The sequence below is a fragment of the Polistes canadensis genome, unplaced genomic scaffold (genome assembly GCF_001313835.1).
Source record: "Polistes canadensis isolate GaletaPanama2010 unplaced genomic scaffold, ASM131383v1 scaffold_191, whole genome shotgun sequence".
NCBI lineage: Eukaryota > Metazoa > Arthropoda > Insecta > Hymenoptera > Vespidae > Polistes > Polistes canadensis.
The window spans coordinates 276296-294675 of record NW_014569738.1 but is presented as its reverse complement, the minus strand read 5'-3'; the positions used below and the strand labels follow the sequence as shown (position 1 = coordinate 294675).

Below are 18380 nucleotides of genomic sequence, written 5' to 3'. Positions count from 1 at the left end.
CGTTCGGTCGAGAAACGAAATTTCAAGCTGATGACAATTTAAAAAGAAAAGAAATGTCTATGGGGGAAGAGATGTTCGGTAACGTTCGTTATTATTATCGCGAAGACCTTTAATACTCTGACGATTACCACACAGTCACTGTGAAACTCTTATTGCGAATAGATATCTTCTCCTCCTCCACCTCCTCCTCTTCTACCTCTTATTTTTTTATCATATATCTTACGTAACAATGACAAAATGAAATATTAAAAAATTGTAATAATATATATATATATGAACATTATATTATTATTTATTATATTATCTGTGTATGTGGGGATAAGTTTAAAGAGATTAACAAATAAAAATATGAAATAAAATGTATCTATCAATTTAGTTAACTAATACCTTGCCAGGATTCATTGCTCTTAGCATCACCTACATACATACATACATATATTTATATATACACGTGCATACATGTATATTATACATACTTTTCTTTAGTAATCGCGTGTCGAGGAGAGGAGCGATATGAACGAACTCGAGCGTGTCAGATACGCGAGTGTCGTTTATCGGAGTTAAGGACGAAAATATATAAATCACAAGGGTTTCACAACTGCTTTTGAGTAGCTAACGTGTTTAAACGATTGAGAAAATGTTGCTAAGTTTCTACACGTTTTCTATATACGTAACCATCTATAGAACTTTGAATAATAATAGTTAAATGCATTAATGTAAATTATGCACCCACGTGTTATTTAAACTGAACGAAAGAAAAAAAAAGAATAAATTTACTTAATGTCAAAGTCCGACAAATTGTAAAGCGTAAAATGAATATAATAAAAAAAAAAAAAAAAAGAAATATAGATCACATAAAAAAGGTGTTTACGAACATGACCACGAATGCATATATATATATGTGTATTTACGCACAAATCCAACATCATTGGTTCACGACCTCACTTTTGTTAATCGCTTTTAATTACTACTTAATTGAGATTAATGGAAAGGCATGCGGGTATATACTGCTACTATGTAATAATATATACGTATGTATGCAATATATCTATGTACAAAGCGTGATATCATTCCTCTGTTAAGCGAGAGACGAATTGAAGATAAAACTTAAAGGAACCCGGTCATCATCATCATCATCATCATCATCATCATCGTCGTGTTTGTTCTGTTCTCGATGTAATATTTTCTACAACATTTTTATGTAAAAAAAGGGTGAAGGGGGAGGTTGGGGAGTGGTGATTGGCAAATGGTTTTCTCATTGAGATATTTTGATGAGAACGTAACAGGACAATTATTATAAACCTTCGAAAAATGTTGCATATGAACAATATATGTATATGCATGTGTCAGATATGGTATCATACTTCTTTTACAATATGTGTATGCAGAAAAAGATACGTGGCAGAGTCGCGTGTTCGATTTAAAGGGTTGAACTCGATCGTGATATTGCTTTGAAATCGATCGTCGTTTCTCTCTCTCTCTCTCTCTCTCTCTCTCTCTCTCTCTCTTTCTCTCGGATAAGGAAGAGACAGACATGCGTCTTTATATATATATATATATATATATATATATATCTATGTATATATATATATATGTATAGGTTGCAACGTGCTCGCCGCATGCCAACGAAATTGCCCTATTATTACTTCATCTAATCCGGGATGGTGCCGATCCGTGGGCTTAGAGGCGCGATCATCCACGAAGAAGAAGAAGAAGAGGTCGTTTCCTTCGGGTCGTTCAACCCTTTTGTTATTGTTTTTGTTGCATTTGCAAATGCAACAGTAAAGAAAAACACGAAAATCCCTCGCGATCTATTTTATTGTTATTATTGATTTCATTCGTTCGTTGAAATGTTACAACGAATAAGTGAATAACATATATACATAGTTTTAGGGGATGAGGGATGAGGGATGAGGGAAGAGGGGATAGTTAGGGGTGGAGAGAAGGAAGAAAATATTGTTCGAGCACGCCACGTGCTCGAAGGAGGAAAGTTTGGATATATACACGAGAGAATGAAGGAGAACTATACCCCCATAGAAAGATATCAGAAATGCAACAGCTGTGAGTAAAGGTGCGACAAAGGTGAACACATAATTACATCAGGAAGGAAGTAAGTAAGGAAGTAAGGAATGAACAAGGGTGAACGAAGGGGGGACATCGTTTTTCCCGCCAGTGTCTCTGATTGGTAGATAGTGGTAGTAGTGGTAGTAAGATTCGTAATAGGGTGAGAATAAGAAAGATAGAAAGAGAAAGAGAAAAATAAATATAAGAAAGAGAAAGATTATATATATCTACATAGATATAGATATACATATACATATACACATATATATATATATATATGAGAACTGGGTGTGCAGTGAACGGGTGTGCGAGGGAGCTAGCGAGGGAGCCTAGCTGTGAGCTAATGTAAAAGGTGGTGGGAGAAGCTTTAGCAGTGAGTGAGTGAGATAGAGTGGGAGGGCCTTATGGAGGAAGAAGAGGGTAAGATAGAGAAAGAATGAGAGAGTGAGTGAGTCAAAGAGAAAGAGAATGAGAAAGAGAGGAGAGGAGAGTAGAGGAGTGTATCGCGCGGCGCGATCGGCGTGCCGAGCGAACGAACGAACGAACGGCGAGTTGTTCAGTCGTTTCTCAGTGTCGCTGCAGCGTTCGTGCTAGTTGTTTCTTGTTGGGATCATCATCTTTTTCGCGTTGTCGTTTCAAATATATATATATATATATATATCTTTCGCAGTCCCTCGCGTGTGTTAGTAGTGCATCATCCTTTCAAACTTTTCGATCTATCGTTCTTCGTTGTTCTATATCGATCATCGATTACTCATTTTATTATATAGATATATGTATGTATGTATGTATGTATGTATGTATGTATGTATGTATTTTTATACGTTTTGTGAAGTATATACATATATTTATATATTTACATATTTATATATTTATATATACAAATTTGATTTACACCTACCTACCTACCTACCTACCTACACTTATCTATCTACCTACCTACCTACCTTTTTACCTTCCTACCTATCTACCTACCTACCTACCTACATATCGTATCGAAGGTTTCGAAGTTTCTTTGAAAATTTTCGTCGTGTAGTTGCGGTTTGTTCGAGCGTGTCTCAGGATCGATTTGGCAGTCACGAGATCGCGTTCGGTTTTTGCGGTTACTTGCAAGCGTGTCTCTCTCTCTCTCTCTCTCTCTCTTTCTCTTTCTTTCTCTTTCTTTCTCTTTCTTTCTATCTCTTTCTCTTTCTATCCTCGTGGATTATTCTTCGGTAATCGCGACACGAGATCGAAGGTGTCGTTTGGAATTTCAAAGGTATTCGGAAAGAGGGGAAGAAAAGTAATATAAAAAGAAAGAAGAAGAAGAAGAAGAAGAAGAAGAGGAGGAGGAGAGTGCGTCGAACTCGAACACCGAATATCGAACTTATATCGTTCGTTTTTTCGAATTTTGGCGGCAAATCGATCACCTAAAGAAGAAGAACACGAGTATACATACATAATTGCATATAAACGAATATACCAACCAACCCCTCTCCCTCCTTTTTCCAACCACCCTCGGTGCAATTATCTTCGGTTGTTGTTTGCAGTGGTGCGGGTTTTTTTATTTTTCTGTTTTAATTAAATGTTGCATCGTACGATATTAAAAAAGTGGCCCAGTGTTTTTTTCTTTTTTCTTGTATATTATTTGTGTGTTTAGGGTTAAAAAAAAAAAAGATAGATAGAAAGATAGAAAGAAAGAAATAGAGAAATAGAAACATTTTGGATTTGTTTCTCTATCTTTCTTCGTCGTATTTTTTTCTCTGATGCTTCGATATTCACGCACTTCGTTACTCCTGCCAGCGGATTATTCGACTCGTCGTCGTGGGCGAGCACGTGGACGCTCGCTATCCTTCTCTTTCTTCTCTTATTCAACTTTGTTTTCCTTTTGGTATCATCTTCCCCGAGGATTGGCCGATTCATCGGATAAGAACAAACTTTCAGCGATATTTGGGCAAGTTTAATCATCATATTTTCTAACACTTTCATCTTAAAAAGTATATGATGTAACACGTTGGAATCAAAATATTGGCAAGGGTATTTAACATTTTTTTTATAACACACTCTGATCGCATACTCTGTTTCATAATCTTGTGATGTAAAAAAAAAAAGTATGATGATTCATCGCGTTCTTTCATTTATTTTATAAATATCATATTATATACTATTCGTGTGTGTGTGTGTGTTTTTTAAGTTTTAAGTCATAGTTTTATAGTGTAAATTACGATCAACGATAAACAAATTTATAACTCTTTTAACAGTTGAAAATAATTTTTAGTTAAAACAAAATGAATTTGTCATGAATTTTGTTGCTCCTTACTTTTTATTTTATTTTATTTTTACGATTTAGAACGTATTTTGAAATTTTATACTCTGATATGTTTTTATATTATATAGATATGTTTTTAAAAAACATAGAGTTAGATAAAAGAATTTATTTTCCATTTATACGAATGTGTTATCTTTCGTAGTGTTACGTAAAAAATGGTTTGTTTAAGTTCCTTAGACATTGAATTACCAATGCAAAATCTCCTAGTTGTTATTATCGATAATGAAATGCGTTTTTTTTTTTCCCATCTTTTTTTTAAATGATCATTCGTAAAGAAATATAAACACACACCTGTATTTTGTTCCGATTATTTATCACCATCATCAGGTACGATGCATTCTTATCAATAAAAACGAAGGATCGATCTCGTGCATGCATATTTTTCCTATGCAATATATAAATATTAGTTGAAACGAATGAAGTTTCATCGGTTAGGTCCTTCATCCTTCATCCTGTAAAGGACCCTGACCGAGTTTAATAAGATTTTTTCTTTTTTTTTTTTTTTTGTTGCTTCCTTTCTCTTTCCAAGAAACGATCATTGTTATGTTTTCGATTTGAGAAGGGTAAAGAAGGGATTTGCGTGCATCGGGCTTATGCACCGGTCTATAAGTAATATATATATATAGGGTGAGATTTTTCTTTTTTGTAATAATAAAAGAAATAAATATTTGATCATATACCGATCATATGCACTTTACACAAAATTTATAGTCCACTTAAGAATATTATTATAAATCATAATACGAGTTTTCTTGTAATATAAATTTGTCAATCGTTTATATCCGATTGACGTGATTTTGAATAGATATATTATACATATAGGACACGTAAAATTCTTTTATTAGATTGCATATAATATCGGTATGTCGCAAATTTGGTTTACCAGGAAGCATAATCGTCTAATATATATATATACACTTATTACTAATCTATTGTTATAAGATTTTACTCGTGTTAGAGTATCTGAGAAAATTGTAAGCTTGCCGATAAGATATTACTGTTATTAGAGAAGCGTTAACTCCGTTAGCAATAAGTTTCTATTATCGTGAAAGTAACGTGCGAAAGTGCGAAGTAACATAAGGTTAACTGCGTTACTATCTCACGAGAGATGAGGAGGGTATATATATATATAAGTTACAGCTCGTCCATCTTGAATCATTACAGTTTGACACAAGAGTTCTTATTCATTTCTCTCGGTAGACATTTTTTTATTTTTTATTATTTTTAAAAGGAACACACACATACGATAACACCGATCCTTCGTTGACAATTTCGTATATCAAACTAGTAGTTCACTAATGCATTAGGCAGCAGGGTATATTTAAACAATAGATGTAATGATTTTCAATACTTTACCGATCAGTAGTAGTTAATTCAAATCGAAATAACAATTTTTGATTTTATTCCTTCAGCGAAGGCAAACTCGTGCGTGGATTGATTATTCGATCGATTGATCACAGATATCGAAGTTCTACGAATAGGTGGGTATTCTCAAAGACGAATACCTGATTAGAATTCTATCGAATGTGTTTTGTGTGTATATACATTGTAGCGTGACGTCAGTTAGAAGGATCATCATCCTCTTGGAATTCCCTATCGATTAAAATCTTCCATCTACTAGTCACGGTTGGTTATTCGCACCACGTTTCCTTACTTCTAGTTACTAACCAAGACTCCCCCTCTCTCTCTCTCTCTCTCTTTTTGTTGTATGATTTGGGAATGAGAGGAATGAGGGGGTGGAAAAAAAATAAAATGAAGAAAAGAATTTGGATAATATTTGTTTTATAATCTTTCGAAGAATCTTGCGATCTCTCTTTTTAAACTAGACAATAAAGTATCTCACTTTCTCTCTCCCTCTCTTTCTGTATATATTTCACGTTGAAATAGTAGTAGTAGTAGTAATAGTATTAGAAGATAAGAAAACGTTTTCTTCGAGACTAATGGCACGAGCAACGAGATGTGCGTGTAGAAGCAGCCAAAGGTATTTATAACTTTATATCGATTAACCTTTCCGAGGAGAGAAGGAAGAAGAAGAAGAAGAAGAAGGCGTATGCACGTTGCGTTTATGCGTGCTGCATCGTCTACCTACTCTGCCCGTTCGCATTCGTCATTGCTATGTCGTAGTCGTAGTCGTAGTCGTAGTCGTAGTCGTCATTGTAAACCATTGTCTTTTACTATTTCTTCGTTGTCTCGCATAAAATTGTCTCTTCCTCGCGATTAAAAGAGTGTTTTAACAACACATTATTTCATTTATTTTATTTATTTTTTCCATTCGAATATAAAACAAATTTGTTTCTAACGTGATCCCAGTGGAATCATCTCGCACGGTAAATTTATTTAAAATGAGATATTATTTGGATAAAATATATTTCCCTATTTCGTGTGTCATTTAAATCAAGTCCAAGAGTCACGAAGTGTCTAGGAAAATATAGTGAACAGTTCCGGTATCGTACGGACACCTCGTTCCTCTATTGTCCTCCTCGCATTCCTAGTATTTATCTGTCGCCTAGATGCAACATATTTCTACTACGAGTAATGGTGTTGATTCTTTACTCTAAGCGACGAATAAACGAATTGCATTTCGAGAAGTTAGTAGTAGTAACATTGTGGGGTATTATTCTGATTGCAAAATTTTTCTAATCTATCAAGAAATAGAGAGAAATCATACATACATACATACATACATACATACATACATCGGGGTTAGTCTTCGATTCGCGAGCCGGGAGAGCAAAAGTTATTTCTGCGAGTTAGTTTCTCGCGGTGAGGCCTCGTAGTTGCTGTTTTTAGCCAATAACGTGTCTTTGTCTCTTACATTTTCTCTCTCTCTCTTTTTAAAATACTTATATATATATATATATATACATACATTTATCACAAGTGTAAAATATTAAATATAAATGAAAGTTATAATATTTTAGATACAATCAATACGTTATAGTTGAATTTTATTAAAACTATTTATCTCTAATAATTTTTTTCCGTCGTTAACTTATGAATGGACTTTCTTTCCAAGTATTTTTTTTCTTCTTCTTTTTTTTTTTTTTTTTTATCAAGTGACGAGAATAAACACACAACGATTACGTGTATCGAAAACGTTAAAAGATAGACGGCCAGATACCTGATTGTGCTAATATGCACGGTTCGAGGTCCACGGTAGTGTTGTGTAGACAACGTGACGATAAGATTGTCTCTTTGATTTGTCGAAGCTGACTGAGAACGGAGGAGTATTGTCAACGAGCAGCATATTCATTCATCGTTTAAAACTATTTTACACTTATGGTATTAGATATATATATATATATGTATGTAACTGACCGATTAAACTAACGATCTTTTATATCTTATTTTTCGTTCATAAAATGTATCGTATATTATATTGAGATCGATTTCGTGTTGTAAAAACAATGAAATCTATCGTGAAGAAAAATAGAATGACCATTAGATAATAAAAGAGAGAGAGAGAGAGAGAGAGAGAAGATTTCGGTGGAAAGTAACAGCTAACCGATATGGAAATTAGATAGAAATCATCGATTTAAATCACCCCTTCTAATCGTACCTTTTATCTAAACTACCAGTTACAAGCACGCTACCGTCATCGATTGAGACATTGAACGTAATCTAAAGCGAAGTTAGTTGTTGTATGAGGGCCGTTAGTTAGTTAGTTAGTTAGTTAGTTAGTTAATTCCTTCTTTCATTCGTTTATACGTAAGTTAATTACTTTATCCGTTCAATCATGAACGTAATTACAACTTTGAAACGTTTCATTTTCCGGTATAACGTATCAAATACGCGAATTAAACGTTAAACAAGAATTCATATTTCGTGGTTTTAAAAAAACATGATTTCGCGTTTTATATTTTTTTTTCTCATGTTGTCGTAAAGGAAAATAGGAAGGATTTTAAATCGTCATGGCGTTGATGGTTTAAGCCGGATCTTTAGGTGCGTGTAAGTGAGATGAGGCATGGGGGAAGGGAGGTATGGATGGGTGGAGGGTTTTTTTCCCTTCTTCCTTTTTTATTTTTTTTTTTATTCCATAGCGCGGGTCTTTACACGGCTCGGCAGCAGCGTGCCCTTCGCGTGATTTACATCCCGCATTTATGACGCAACGTAAAATCGTGCAAAACTTAGGCCAACTCGAGGCTCGCGAGTTTTCTTCGCTCGTTGGATGCCAGGGAGCCGTTTAAAAAGGACGACGACAACGACAACGACGACGACGACGACGACGACGACGACGTTCTGTCTCTTTCCAAAGGGAAGATCATTCTTTCTTTATTTCTTTTTTTCTTACGTGTAGAGTACTTTCCACGCTTTTAAACGCCTGTATATTTCGTTGGACGATGTATGAGAGATATTTATGTATGAGATGTATGAGGTATTACGATCCGGCTTTTATTCCTCGTACTTATGTATTATATTATATATATATATATGTATGGTGTGGAACGTCAGCACTTTGAATAGTTTTCCTTACAACATTTTTTCTCATCTTACTTACCTTTGTAACAATTCTTATCCCAATATCCTGTGGATTATTTTATGAAATATATATATTGTAGGAAGATTGATTAAATTATAATATAAACTATAGGGTATATTATATATATTTTACAATTTCTTGATAGATATTTTATATATTCTATAGGATTAGAATAAAATTGAAGAGAGAAAGAGAGAGAAAATGATATATATATATATATATATACCGATAGATATATATTATGTAGATATAGTATGTTAGCTTTGTAGAAAATGTTACGTGCGTTCTGTAGCGTGTCGAGTGGTGCACGGAAAGTGAGACAAATATAACTTAGGCATTGTCGCATTGAAACACGATGAAATAGAGAAATAGAAATAGAGAAATAGATAGAAGACAAGCTATCTGGCACTTTCTTTCGCGTAATTTATTATTCCGCGTGGCGAATATTCGCAGTCAATCAATGAGAGAGACCCATGTGTAGTCGGATACACGGCTTAGAAAGTCCTTCGCACTGTACTATTAAGCTCGCGTATCAGAAATAACGATTAGAATAGGCGGAATTAACGAGGGGCAGGTACGACGACGTTACCTTCTAAGCTATTCCGCGTTGGTTTAGTTCAGTCTGATATCTTTCTCCTTCTCTTTTCATCATGGAAAATTCTTTAGATCGTATATATACATACATACATATATACATTTGTACGCGCATGTATACACACGTAAGAGAGCTTTAAACTCTGGGCACTTTCACGATCAGAATTATACACTGTGGCGAACGAGTTTCTGCATCTCTCTCTCTTTCTCTCTTTCTCTTTCTCTTTCTTTCTTTGCGTTCTGTGAGTACTCGATACACGGCAATGTTTAAATTCCAAGTACGAGAGGAGAAAGAAGAAAAGTGGAAGGAAAAAAGGGTGGAGAAAGAAGAGAAGGAGGTGGTGCAAGGGTATAGGAAGAGGGTGAGGGGGAGGGTGAGGAGGAGGGTGAGGAGGAGGAGGAGGAGGACAAGGAATCGACGTTGGTCGGACAAACGTCTTTTCGCTCCCTTTAGGGCATCGTTATACGCGAAAGACACACGTGGACGAGGGCGCGTATAATCCTTTGCCGAATGCCTCGATAACGACGTAAATTCTCTTCTTGCTGAGAGCTGTAACGCGTTACTATACTCCTCCGGGCTAAGGATCGTTTACGTTAAACCGAACGATTTATTTCCTCATTAGGAACAATGTGCCAGACTCGAAATAGACGACAACGACATAGACGACGACGACGACGACGACGGAAGAGGGATTCTTACTTTTGCTTTTTCTTTCTTTCTTTCTTTTTATTTATCCTTACCGGAAGTTAATACTTATGGAAACATAGAAAAACCGAGTTTAAAGAAAAGAATATTTAGAATTTATCTCTTACGTTTATAATTATTTGACAAAATTTTTAATAGATTGATATTTATGTGAATTTAAAGAAATATAGAATTTTTATAATAGAAATAATTATTAATGAAGTGACTATTAAATGACTGCATTCTTGCAGTTATTTTTGTTAAGGTTTTTTGTAATATATTTTCTAGGAAGATTGATTAAATTATAATATAAACTATACGGTATATTATATATATTTTACAGTCTTTTGATAAATATTTTATATTCTATAGGGGAGGGGCGGATTTTAGAATGAAATTGAAGAAAGAGAAAGAGAGAGAAAGAAAAATATGTATATCTCGAGAGAGTATTCTTATGAATATTTGAAAACTTTTCTTTAACAAGCATGACGGATGAAACTTTTGGCCTTTAAACGAAAAGAAGATAGAGATTCATATCTCCCAATGTCCATTGAATTTTCCTAAGACGATATTTTTTTTTCCTCTTCTTTTTTCTTTTCCTTTCTGTCTCGTTTCTGAAGCACCGCAGGAGGGTGAACGAAGTATTAAGGAATAACCGATAACGGGAAAATTTTTCTTCGGTTTAAAGAATGAGAAAAAGAGGATCCCTCCTCAGGTAGTTGGCATAAAGATGGCAAGTTTAAAGATGCCGACATGTTTTATGTTTTTCTTCCTTTTCCATTTCTCAAAGGTTTATTCGTTGATTTTAGTGGTACGGTTTAACGCTAGGAACTATCAAACAAAAAAGGAAAAAAAAAACCAGTCAAAAGAATTGGTGGTCGAAGTAAAGAACCAGTCACCATTCATATATTTTCTTCTTTTTCTTTCACTTTTTTTTTTTTTTAATGTTAAAATATAATATATATATATATTTTTCGTTTATTCATTTATAATTGACATTGTGAATAAAATAAAAATAATGAATATATAAAGATTTATTCGATCCGTCGATCAATAATTTTGATTGGTTATATTCGAAGTAACATATGCTTATCGATAGTTCTCATCTATAGTTAAATCATCTTTCTCTTTCTCTCTTGAATATTTTTCTCCGTAATTCGATCCAACAGAGTACACACACACACACATATAATAAATTGCATTGTGAAAGTTGTTTTTTAAGTTTTAATTAACGATAAAACATTTAAATCGAACAAAATATGAATATATATATATATACAGGGAGGGTGTCCCACATAACTCTAGTCACGATATTTCAAATATTTGCGATATAACCTGACAAAAAAATACTTTAAACAAAAGTTGATCTGATTTTGATAGACTATACATTGCAAAAAAAATACGCGTAGAATACTTTATCAAGTTATAAATCGATCTGCAAAGGTTCGGCAAATGTCAGATAATGCAATGCTGTTAATTGTGCATCTTTGCAATTTTTTGGAAAAGTTTCGGTAAATATTTTTTTATACTAAAAGTTAATAGATTTTAATAAGACTTGTATTAAATTAAAGTACAATCTTTTGTCTACGCGTGGAATACCATATCGAATTATAAATCCATCTGCAAAGGTTTATAAAATGTCAGAGAATGCAATGCTGTAAATAGTGCATCTTTGCAATTTCTTTGAAAAGTTTCGGTAAATATTTTTTTATACTAAAAGTTAATAGATTTTAATAAATCATATGTTAAATTAAAGTACACTCTTTTGTCTAAAAAAAAAACAAAACAGAACATATTAAGTAAAAATGAATAACTCGTTAAAGTTTATTAAACATGAAAGATAAAATTTGCGAACTATTTGAATTGTGAAAGTTGGTGCCTGAATCTCAGGAAAATATATAAGTTCGGCTAAAACGATGATATTGCAAGATATCGAGATAAAAGAGAAGAGAAGAGAAGAGAAGAGAACCTTCTTCACTTGGAATCCTCTGACGATGGTAAACGACGACGACGATGATGATGATGATGATGATGATGATGATGATGATGATGACGACGTACGAGAAGCAAGAAAGCAATTACGGTCGATTAAACGGTAAAGAGCCATTGTCACCGAGGACTTTCATAATAAGAAAGAAGTGATAGAGAAAGAGAGAAAGAGATAGAGATAGAAAGATAAGAATCCTAACACCGCTCATCGTTCGTGCGTGAAATTGAGCGAAAAGGTGGACACGGTTGGGGGTTTGGAAGGAAGTTAAAAGAAGGTTGAAAGAAAAGAAGCTTTTAGGGATGGGGTTGAAGAATAAAAAAATTAAAAAAATATAGTACTTGTTGACGCGCGAATATTTATTTCCGTGATATCCTCGAAGACCGGAAGTTGTCAATGGGAAAATCGTGGGCGTTCTACTCGTCGATAGTACTTACGATTGAATCTTGAAATCTTCATTATTATCAACATAATCATCGTTGTTTTTGTTGTTGTTGTTGTTGTTGTTGTTGTTATGTATGGACGATGTAATTGGATAAAAGAGAAAGATTAAAGATAGATAGTTAGAAAGAAAGAAAGATCGTCGTTAGATTTCATCGGCATTCGCAAAATGCTAAAAGGTTATTGCATTTTTCTTTCATTGATAGAAGATACCCTTCTCCTTTTTTTTTACTTTCTTACGTGTACATATGTATGCATGTATGCATGCATGCATACGATCGATGTATACACACATATCGTTGGTTCTTCGACGGTTCTTCTTCGAATGCTGTTAATTATAGTGTGTGTCCATCAGGATGAAGTAACGGAATGTTCCGTTGCGTACCTACCACCAATCACCAACCTTAGCTTGCATGGATCCGATCTGATCGCCAAAACGAAATAAACGAGCACCGAAATTCATTTCGATCTTCAAATCCGATCGGATGATCGGTCAAATGTGTTAATGTAACATATGTAATTACTTATTATCAGAATGAGTGACACAAGTTGGTAATCTATTCTTTAATTGTATATTTAAACAAAAACAAAAAAAGTTGATCGTTCGATTAGCAAATTTCAAACGATAGATTTAACATTAATTTGAAAACTTTGACGATAGCAATCGAGTATTTTATTTTCCAGTTTATACATTTCATTTAAATCGATCGATCGATTGAAAAATTGAAATTAACGATACTTCAAATATTTATATTAGGAAAAAAAAGAAAAAATTTGTCAGAAAAAGTACTTTCCCTATGTATGGAATAACGAAAAGAGCTTGCCGATCGATCGATCGCGAGTTAGGGCTGGGGGTAGGGGGTTGGTTGGGTATCGTTAATGAAATCCGATGCTTTCGATCGGACAAATCGGTCCTCTTTCGAAAGAGGAGGACGACACGTCGTTAAAGATCGCGGATATTCTCTTTCTATCTCGCGCCATTATACGCTTCGGAATCGGTCGCGCGTAAAACCAGTTCTACGACTCTGGTGAGTCGCCAGGAAAAGGTGGAGGAGGAGGAATGGGAGGAAAGAGAAGAAGGAAGAAGAAGATGAGGAGGATAGAAAAACAGAAAGAGAAAGAGAAAGAGAGAGAGAGAGAGAAGGAGAGAAAATAACCCTCTCATTCTTTACTCTCTCTCTCTCTCTTTCTTTCTTTCTTTATCTTTCTATTTTTCTATCTTTTTTTTTCTCTATTTCTATTTTTCTTTCTCTTTCTGTTCTTATTTATTAGAAAATGGTTCACTTCGATCACGATATAGTCTAGATATATATATATTGGCGCGTTTGGAAAGTGAAGTTAGAGGTGCGACCGAAAAATCGACACCACGAAGTTGTCGATATTTACGATGCGCGGGAAAATTCAAGTTATTTTTAAGATTATGTTCGTTTTGGTACGCTAAAGAAGTATAATTTCTTACGTGCATACATAAGTACACACACCAGTTCATTTTATTGAAAATGAAAACTTCAATTTTAATTAGTGTTGCTATTAACTCGATTTTTTTTGGAAAAAGTGACTTATGCCACTTTCAAAATAAACGACTCATAGATGCATGTAACAACATTTTCTTAGCAGAACAACGTTTATCCGATTGTCGAACGATTTGACGAAGATCTCGAAGTAAAGATAATCATCCGTGATCGGAATTTTATCGATACTCGTACGTTGAACGATGATCGGGCTGCACACGGAATGCTTATTGACAATAATCGATAGACGAGAGATGATAGTTTGTTATTTTTTTTTTTTTTCTGTTTGGATACGATCCGAATACGAATTTAATTTCGAACTTTGGAATTTCTAGTCGACTCATGATACCCACCTCCTCCTCCTCATCCTCCTCCTCGCTATCTCATGAATCTTCTCTTCTTCGTGAGACGGCCTAAACAAACATCTCTCGTCTAAAGCCGACTTGTAGCAACGTTTCCCTGTTCCTTCGTTTTCTTTTTTTCTTTACATATACATATATATATATCTATCTGTATGCATGTATGCATATATATATGCACGGCTTACCGATGGGTGTAAAGAGACGCGGTGTTTATTTAAATCGAATCGTACCGACCGACATATTCAGCTATGATCTAAATATTTTCAAACGACTTTTTAAACTTATAACGTGACAAGATCTCTCTCTTCTTCGCACGTAAGAAGTTATACTTCTTTTTAGCGTACCAAAACGAACATAACCTCAATTATCTCGCGTATCAATATAATAATACTCTAGATTTGTCGAAATAGACGATAATATGATAAACTAAAATGAAGATATTAAATACCATTGATAAAGATATTAATTAATATATACAATCTAATTTATTTATTTACGAATTACTTCATGTCGGTCAATTTGAAATCGTTTTTCCCGCGCATACGTAAATATCGACAACTTCGTGGTGTCGATTATTTCGGTCGCATCTAAATTCACGCCAAAATAAGTATAACTTGAAAAAGAAAAATAAAAAGAAGGAAAGGTAGATATAGATGGGTATCGGAATTGTTGGAAACACATAAGATCGTCTTCGTTAACGTTGTTTCATCGTTCTCTTCTCTCTCTCACACACTTGCCAATTAACTATCTTCGCAAACATATCCTAAGATAAGATATTACTCCCTCCCTCTATCCTCATAGAGATACCTTGACTTTCTGCTTGTTTCGATTCAAACGTTTCCACGATAAAAAGCGATCGAACGAACGAATGAACGCATGCGATCCTCATAGCCAGGCAGCATGGTGCGTAGGTACTTGACATATGTCAGAGATTAAATCGTCCTGATAAAGAGCCGTCACATAGTCGACATCTTCCGTCAATTCTAGCGTTCTAATTAGAAAGCCAATTAACGTCGTTTACTCGCGTTCACCCCACAACGTGTTTTCTATATTATCTTTTATTTTATTTTTTTGTTTTTTAAGGGAGGAATTCTCACGTCTCATCTTGTTTGTTTGTTGTCGTTCTTCTTCTTCTTTTTATTCATCATCGTTTCTGATATAAATAAAAGATAAAAAAAGTGACGAATAGATAGAAATTTGATATAAGAAAAAGTAGATAGATGTTTTAACGTAGAACGGAAAATTACGAATGAGTGAGTAGTGTTCTCCTTTGGTATTACTATTGGCTGAGATCCGACTGTTAGATTATATTATTTCTCTGTAGACATGTTGCGTTTTCTCAACATATGTATAATATGTATTTCTTGAAATGAACAGTGCTCTTTAAACGATACGCGTGAATCACTCGTTGCTATTTCTCGGTGTGGCCTTACTACATCGAATAGTAGTAGTAGTAATAGTTATGTTGAGAATCGTATCTAATCTTTTACGATATAATCATCATCCTGCTCGTCGTCCTTATTAAAATTCGTTCCGTAAGAAATTCGTTCGAATTAAATGTTATCGTTTTAAATCTAAAGATTTTCATATTTTATAATCGTTCATACACACGTGTTTTAACTTTTCTCTATTGTATAATATATAGGAATGAAATTATTTAACGATAATATATCTCTTACTAATGTTATTTGAAATGGAAACGAGAAGAATTCGTAAAACGTTTGCGATAACTCTTGTCACGCAAACCTTCGTGATCGCATAATATCTTTTCCCCACCTTATTTTATACTATTAAACTTCGAACTAGAACGTCTTAGAAGAATGATAATACTATCGTCAATAAATCAGAATATATGGGGAATAGAAAAAAGTGATTTGTTCATGGTGCTTGCTTGGAAAGCTATTTTCCACGTGCCTCGTAGTAGATACCAACAGAATGTATAATATAAATCAGTTACACATATATATATCTACGTAACATTACGAATAATTATTACCCTGTCACCTAAGCTAAAAAACATATCTTAAGATATTACGCGATTTTGTGCGTAATGCAAAAAAAGAAAAAACAGAGATAAAAGAAAGAGAGAGAGAGAGAGAGAGATATTATTCAATCAGCATAAGAAACGTATCATTTCCTGTTAGATTTGTTGATGCAATTTTATGAATCATCATTACACACAAGTATCATTCGTCTCATTCTTGTATTAAAAATTATCGCAATTTCTTTTTATCTCGAATTTGATCAGTGTCAAGAAGGAGGGAGGAATTAAACGAGATTATACAATTATAAAAAATGATGTAAGAAATTAGTAGTACATATATTTTTGTATGTTATTTCGTTTGTTCGTTTTCGAAAATGACAATGTAATTCGAATCGAGGTGAAAGCATGTGGAACGTCGTCTAGCAGGTTGGTTGGTTGGTTGGTTGGGTTGGTTGGTTGGGCACGTTGTTGTTACGCGGACTCGCGAGCAGTTCGTAGACCTCGCTATAAGATAGGTAACCTTGCAAGGCCTCCTGTGAGAGTAGGTTCTCTCTCGGTTGCTTGCAAGAGGAACGAATATACGCTAGGAGGTATTTCAATAGAAGGAGTTGCCCGACCAGGACGCCTGCCTGGATGGATGCCCGCGGTCTTTAGCGTTCGCTAAACGACTTTTAACACCGGGTATCTTTACAGAGAATAGAATAGAATAGAATAGTCAAGATGATAAGTAAGGAAGAAAGGAAAAAAAGAAAAGGGTTGTCGGTATTTCCCCACGTTTTTTTTTTCTTTACTTTTGTTTTCTTTTTTCGTTGGATCCCCACCCCGACAAAATAATCATCGTCATCGGACGGGGTAAAATTTGTTAATAAAATTCGTTCGAATAATGATTATTTTTCTATTTTTTATCGTTCGATTCGTGTCTCTTTTTTTTATTCTCCCTTTCACATTTCTTTTTTCCACGACGCGAGTTTAAATAATCATAGGGTTCTTTTTTGGTTTTTTTTTTTTCCTTTCGAGATTCGATAACATGACTGAGCAATAATAAAATTCGCAACTATGTGATGACAACGAGTAGAGAAGATTTCTTTCGTTAGGTAACGCAACAAGACGTATTCGCAAAACTATGTTTCCACGTAACTGCAATATCGCAATTATCTTATCGCCGGGAGTAAAACCCTGGTGTTGGTTGCTGTTGATGATGGTGATGGTAATAGTAGTAGTAGTAGTAGTAGTAGTAGTGATGTGGATTTTAACTAGAAACACAACCGGTCGTCGGCAACTCTCTTCCTCCCGAATGATTCACTTGGATTGATGATTCGTTAGAATTTTTTCAAAAGATCGATCTACGTTTAGAAAACTTACCAAAGGTATTTAATAACGTTGTTTATATTTACGATTAGAAAGGATCCACCAAGTTGACGTTCGGTAATTCGATGGAACTGTCCAATCAAATGGATATATCGTGTATTCCTAATTACAGTCGTTATCATTGAAAGAAACATTAAAAGAAAGAGAAAGAAAGAAAGAGAGAGAGAGAGATAGAAAGCGGATGATCGTATTTAATTCCAATTAGTTTGAACGATCTAAAACCAGTTTCGTAATAGCGAGGTGATCACCATCTGAGGTGATCTATTCTTATTCTATTTTTTTTGTTGTCCTTTTTCTATTTTTTCTTTTTCTTTTTTTTACTCTCATCGTCGATCTCGAGTGATCGCTTTCGAGGATCATTTTTACGAAAGGTCTCATCTATCATCTTCTCGTTTAAACAATTTATCACTAGCGATAACGTAGACGCTTATCGACATATATATATATATATATATATATATATATATGTATGTATGGTTCTTCTAACCTGAATGCGACGCAACCTTTTTGGAAAAATGATTAGACGAACTGGCCCATGATTAATCGTTCCAATCATTTTCCTTTTTTCTTATCACCTATAACATTTTCATAAACAT

General features: G+C 34.2%; 1 protein-coding gene across 3 annotated transcripts in view; it reads left to right on the top strand.

Moving 5' to 3' along the window:
* The window catches only part of LOC106789570, a 189580-nt gene that overhangs the window by 19899 nt on the left and 151301 nt on the right, over positions 1-18380 (top strand). Inside the window, exons 1-2 of one of the 3 annotated variants that reach the window (XM_014753907.1) lie at positions 2630-2840; positions 3847-3997. The exons of 1 other annotated variant lie outside the window; for it this stretch is intronic. The gene's annotated coding sequence lies outside the window, so the exon portion shown is untranslated. Of the gene's footprint in view, positions 1-2629; positions 2841-3737; positions 3998-18380 lie in introns of those variants that run through there. One more of the 3 variants, XM_014753905.1, reaches the window with a different exon arrangement.